General features: G+C 36.7%; 1 long non-coding RNA gene across 1 annotated transcript; it reads left to right on the top strand.

The window, feature by feature from the left end:
* Positions 1–367: 367 nt before the first annotated feature.
* Positions 368–3,983, top strand: LOC110865951. The gene is made up of 3 exons (XR_002551118.2): positions 368–680; positions 2,342–2,425; positions 3,582–3,983. It is a non-coding gene; the product is annotated as an uncharacterized LOC110865951 (long non-coding RNA).
* Positions 3,984–6,191: the final 2,208 nt, after the last annotated feature.

The raw sequence follows: 6,191 nt of genomic DNA, 5'->3' as shown, positions 1-6,191 counted from the left end.
TAGAACTAATACTAACGGTGAATGTGGTAGCAAGTTCATATGAACTTCATTTTGCTTTTATGTAAATCATGGTAGAAAACCCTTGGGATTGCTTCTAGTTTGCACACTTTAGTTCTAGTACGATAATGTGATGGTACGATTATATCTACTCATGAATAAGACTTTTACAAAGATCCTGAATGTATTCATGTGGTATTGAGCATCGTGAATGGATAGATGAAAAAGTAAGAATAGTATTGGTCTACCAAGAATGAGAAAGGTTTCGGGGACGAAACCTCCTTTAAGGGGGGTAGACTTGTAACACCCCAAAACCCGAACGTATAACTCACTAATAAGATTATGAAAAATGTTTAAATAAACATGTTGTATAAGAATGAATAGAAGATATAACTTAGTTAGAATAAATGTGAAATATTGCATTATAAAATAAACTATGACCAAAGTTTAGGCAAACATATAAATGGAGGGGCTAAACATGTACAAGGAAAAAGATATTTACTAAAAGCAAAATAAGGAAAAAACAAACACACACATCTGGCGTGTGTGTGTGTGTCGCCCCAAGCAGGAGAAAAAGAGGAGAAACCCTAAAATCCTTGAAGTTGCAAAATTGAGAAGGGAAATTGAAGCTAATCATATGCATGAATCTGAATGTGCAACCATTTAACCCTACTAAACAAGTGGTAAGTTGTAGAATTTCGATTTGATGATCATTGATGAGACGGGTTGTGTTTAATCCTTGAGCCTATGTGAAATTAGAATGGTAATGAACTAGAATCATCTCATGAAACATGAATTGTGTTCGAATTTCTGATTATATTGATGATTTAATGAAAACCCACTTGTAAAAGTAATTTTATGAAGTTGATGATGTTGCATGTGCTAAATCAAGTATAGTTTTGATATATATATGAAGTTGGATATTGTGGATTATTGTTAATAGCCTTGATTTAGGATGAAAGTTATGTGAGGTTAATGGAATTTGATGATTTTGATATGAACTAGTAAGAATATGCAAAGAATGCTTGTACATTATGCTTAGATAGTGGTACGCACACAAAGTGTTTGATAAAATGCCTACATGAAACTTGAATTGATTCAAGTTTGTGTTAAAAAGTTAGTAAATTCGTCACTTTTGACAGCCTAAGATAGTCATCTTGTAAAGGCCGTATCTCATTCGTTATTAGGAGTTAGACAACGAGCCTTATATCGTTGAAAAGCTTGTTTCGCATATTACAATTCTTATTTGGTCACAGGAGGCTGGTTATGAGATTTAGTGGGTCAAAACAGCATGAAAAGTTAGTAAATTCGTCACTTTTGACAGCCCTAGATAGTCATCTTGTAAAGGCCGTATCTCATTCGTTATTAGGAGTTAGACAACGAGTCTTATATCGTTGAAAAGCTTGTTTCGCATATTACAATTCTTATTTGGTCACAAGAGGCTGGTTATGGGATTTAGTGGGTCAAAACAGCATGAAAAGTTAGTAAATTCGTCACTTTTGACAACCCTAGATAGTCATCTTGTAAAGGCCGTATCTCATTCGTTATTAGGAGTTAGACAACGAGCCTTATATCGTTGAAAAGCTTGTTTCGCATGTTACAATTCTTATTTGAAAGTCGAAGTCAGATTACGTGATTAAGAAGGGGGAAAGTGACCCCGAACAGCTGCTGCGTGAAAAATGCAGCAATGAAAATAATGTGTTTTATGAACTTAAAACATATGATTTTCTAGTCACCAATTTACTAAACACTAAATATTGCTTCGGGTGAATGTTTACAGTTGTTAAGGTGTGTTTAAAGCGTTACTATGTGTAAAATTGGCGTTAATGTATAGCAAGTAAGGATGGTAAAATCATGTTGTTCATGTACCCCAAATATGGTCGTCTAGTATGGAATCCCGAAAGCTTTAGTATATGTAGTATTGATATTATGTATGTGTGTGTATGTAATGGATTGATCATGTGGTTGTAAGCATGTTACATCATGAATATGAAGTGTATATAATGCCATTGTTATAGCTTAATATGATGACACGGATATATGAGGTTAAGTCGAAAGTCCATAAGATGGGTCGTTGACTTTTGAAAGTCAAACCTTGCATAAGTAGTATGGCTAGACTCTTGTCAAATTTCAATGCTATAAAGTCATAGGGCGCATGTTTAACAATGTGTGTTATATGCAATTATTTAAGGAATTATACGAGTTGGAAAAGATGTGATTTTAGGTATATGTCTTATGTTTGTTAGACTTGACTAATGAAAGTCGAACGTGAACCATGCATTCGACATGATCATTAAGTGTACAATCATGTATACTAACAAGAATGTGATTGCGTGATGAGAAGGTATAGGGATCATGTGGAAATGGACTCAAGAACGGAAGGTTAACGGGTTAAGCGGAGGCGAGGAAGCAAGCATGAACACTCGAGGTAAGTGATTCTAATTTCACTTTTTAGCTTGTTTAAATAAGGTATTGTTCTAAGATAATTGAGTATGTTACGAAGTCAAACATGGATTTGGTTGAATGAAAACGATGGTTCTCGCTAAGTAGATCGAATGTGTCAAATGAAGTTTTGTTGTCATAACATAATGAAGTGTAAGTAAGTTCCGAACCTCTTTTTAGTATTTAGAAAGATTTGTTAATTTTGTCATATGTTGCGAATAATGAGATATGTAAGAACGTAAGATCAAATGAAGTTCTAAGTTTAGTTTTGTGGTAATGGGTCAAAGATGTTAACTAAGTCGAAAAGTGTGTATTAAAGATCAAACGGGTCAAAAACTAGGTAGCGGGGTAAGGTAAGGATTCGACCATTAAGGCATGAGTGTTAGTATTAGAATGATTTAGGGGCTTGGACAAATGTTATTTTACGTTTTGGGACGCTCGGGGTGCACGAACAGGGGTCGAAACGGTGAAAATAAGCAAAAAACGGAGAGCAGATCTGCAGAGGGGCGTCCCCGACGCCGCTACCAGCGTCGCCGACGCTGGTGGGTTTTGGCCGACGCCCTATGTTGCTAGTTAAGTCAGTTTCTTTGTTTTCTTTGATTCTCGGCAGTTATGAACGACTTAAAAATTTCAAGCATTCCTAAGCCCCGTTAGACCCCCGTCATGCACCCTAACTTTACCAAATAGTTGTGTGAGTTATGGACGAGTAAGGAACCCGTTTTAAAGCTTCCGAAATGCAACTCAAATTTAAGAGAGAGTTTTTATCAAGTATGGGTAAGAAGGGAACTTGCTCATGGGTATGCATAAGGATAAAATAAGTAGTTATACATGTGGGTATGTGTTTGATTGTATGTAAGTAATTGGAACTCGTAGGTGAGTATGACTATGAACGCGTAAGTATGGAGATTTATGTGTATGTAATTTACATGTATAGACGTGTGTGTTTAGGACTTGCATGTAATATTGTGTAAGATGTAAATTGTAAGTATTTGTACGAACAGAAAGGCATGTATGCATGGATTGGAATTTAAATATATGCACGAATGAATGAGACTTGTTTATGCGTATATGTGGACTTATTCATATGAATGAAATCTAACGATGCTAACCGTTTTTCTATTGAGAATGAAATGGAAGTGCAGGTATACGAATAATGGAAGTTGTAGGTTTGACACTAAAATCCAATGATGGTGTTCGAATGGATGGATGAATGGATTAACATAAGCGAAAGCATGAGATGTCGACGCCTAACTATGTATGTTTAAAACTTATGTATGATGTGACTGGTTGCTAACGATGTGATTGTATGTGGTGTCTACAGGTTGCGTGGATTTAGCATCATTATGAAGGATAGAAAGATTGAAGATCGAGTCAAGAGCAAAGGATTGTACGGGAAAGATCGGTCACATAGTTTAGCAAATGTAGGTCCGAAGTATTAATATAATGGAACGTGGTAAATCCTTTTTAATGAATTTATGACATTTGATATTCGAACTTTCCTGTAAGTACTATGTCTATTAAAGAACGAAATTTTTGGGTTCATATTTTCCGCTGTGTTGTATTTTTTTTAAGTTATTACAAGTTAGTCTTACAGGAAATTGTTAATAATACGAATGGGTCATGCCCGATTTTTGTTAAATTATAGCATGATAATATTACTTTCGGATTAAGAATTTTGGGCGTTACACCAAAATCATCCAGATTTGTCAAAATTCTTCATTTTTCGTCTCATTCACGTTTTTATCTAAAAAACACCAAATTAAACGACTTTTCAAGGTTAAAAATTGCTAATTTTTGGATATGTTGTGCGAAACTGTCTGATCTACAAGCCTACAATTTTTCAGATCATAACTCTAAGTAATTTGGGAGAAATCTTGAATTTTTGGTTCGAAAAAGTTGGGATATGTTTGCTGTTGATGTTGAAGTTCATATGGATGCCAACCGATCAGCTAACCCAACCGATCGGCTAGCATATCTAACCGTTCCATAACACATCATTGGAATTCATTTAAATTCGTTGACTTTGACTTGCCAGCCGATCGGCTAGCATCTCTGGCCGAACGGTCAACAAGCCGTGTTACTACGTCACTTTTCATTTCTCTAAAGTCATTGACCTGTTGACCCAACCGATCGGACGTCTGTGCATTCCACTGCAACACTGCCATCATTAATAACCTACAACAAGAATCACGTGATACATATGAATTAGATTGAATCAAATTACAAGGCCCAATCAAATCGTTTTTGATTACAGTATATCACGTGGCCCATGTGAGTTTAATAATAGATAACAGACTTTCGGCCCAATAAGTTTTTGAAATCTATCAGACTTGTCGGCCACTTGCAAGAGTTTGCATGTGATATTTGGTAGCCTTGAACAATTCAAAGTTGCAAGATATAGTGTCAGTCCATTACATCACAAGGTCCAATTAAGAAAAAGGAATTGTCAGGAAGCATTAATTTTTGCGGCCCAATCATTCCTTAAATTGATTCAGACTAATAGTGAGGTCCAATAGAAACATAGTAAATTCTGAATTGCGTGTGATAGAAAGTCTTGTTGGCCATTTGTTGTATCAGCTTGCATGTGATAATGAGATTTGAATGAGTGCATATGCTAAGTGTCGTTTTGTAGATTGATTGTTTACACGTGATTCAGGTCAAAGAAGTCATTGTGCCAACCGATCGGCCAGTCTAACCGATCGGACAACATCAACCGATCGGCCAACCTAACCGATCGGACAGCATCAACCGATCGGCCAGCCCAACCGATCGGCCAGCACCAACCGATCGGCCAGCACCAACCGATCGGCTAGCATACTACCTTCACTTAGTCAATTAATTCACTTAGTCAACACTGTTTCACTTTTTAGTCTAGATCATTAAATGTAAGCGGTGTGCATGTGAAATTCAGTACAGGTGTCATCAAGTGTTGCTTCATTTTATAGTCTGAATAAAAGATTGAACGGTCCAATCAAGTGTTGCTTCAGTACAAGTGTCATCAAGTGTCGTTTGTTTTGTTTTGGTGTATGTTGTTTTGTTTCCAGCTCCTTGCTGGCTCTTTATATATATATAAAGTGAGTTTGCCGTTCAAAAAAAAGATTGAACGGTCCAATTGAATTCATTTGATTCAAAGTTGTTGTCAGTTTGCATGAACAAGACTAGCGGCCCAATCAACATTTATGTTAATATACTTTGTCGGCCATTAATTCTATACTTGCATTAGTTTTGTTAGTTTGCATGTGATAATTCAATAGACTGACCGATCGACCAAGCATTTTTGTCATTTTGTGTTAACCGATCGAACAGAGGGCCGAACGAATTGCCACTCTAGTCAAAGCTTAGTTAGCCGATCGGACAAACACCCGATTCAAGAATCCCAGCCGATCGAATAGCTTTCTCTCCCGATTGGACAACAAGTTAACTTAGGTTGACTCACCCGGTCAGACAACATAACAGATTGTCTTTTGTGCCATCAAACGAACAGGCCGTCTGATCGAACAGCACCCTGTCTGATCGAACAGCAGCCTGTCCAATCGACCAGCATTCTGTTCGATCGATCAACCTCCCGTCCGATTCAAGTTGTTTGATAATTTTTTTAAAATGATCATTGTTGTTTGCGTGATTCAGGTGATTCGAGGAGAAAGCATCATGGCTGAAGAGTTTTACAACACGTTCTACAACGCGTTTACATCTGACTCGTCTGAAACATCAACTGTCACACCAAAGTCAATAACAAAAACGATCAATGATAA

The sequence above is a fragment of the Helianthus annuus genome, chromosome 6 (assembly GCF_002127325.2).
Source record: "Helianthus annuus cultivar XRQ/B chromosome 6, HanXRQr2.0-SUNRISE, whole genome shotgun sequence".
NCBI classification, from domain to species: domain Eukaryota; kingdom Viridiplantae; phylum Streptophyta; class Magnoliopsida; order Asterales; family Asteraceae; genus Helianthus; species Helianthus annuus.
Note: the sequence above shows the minus strand (reverse complement) of the source record. Positions and strands in the feature narration are given on the sequence as shown.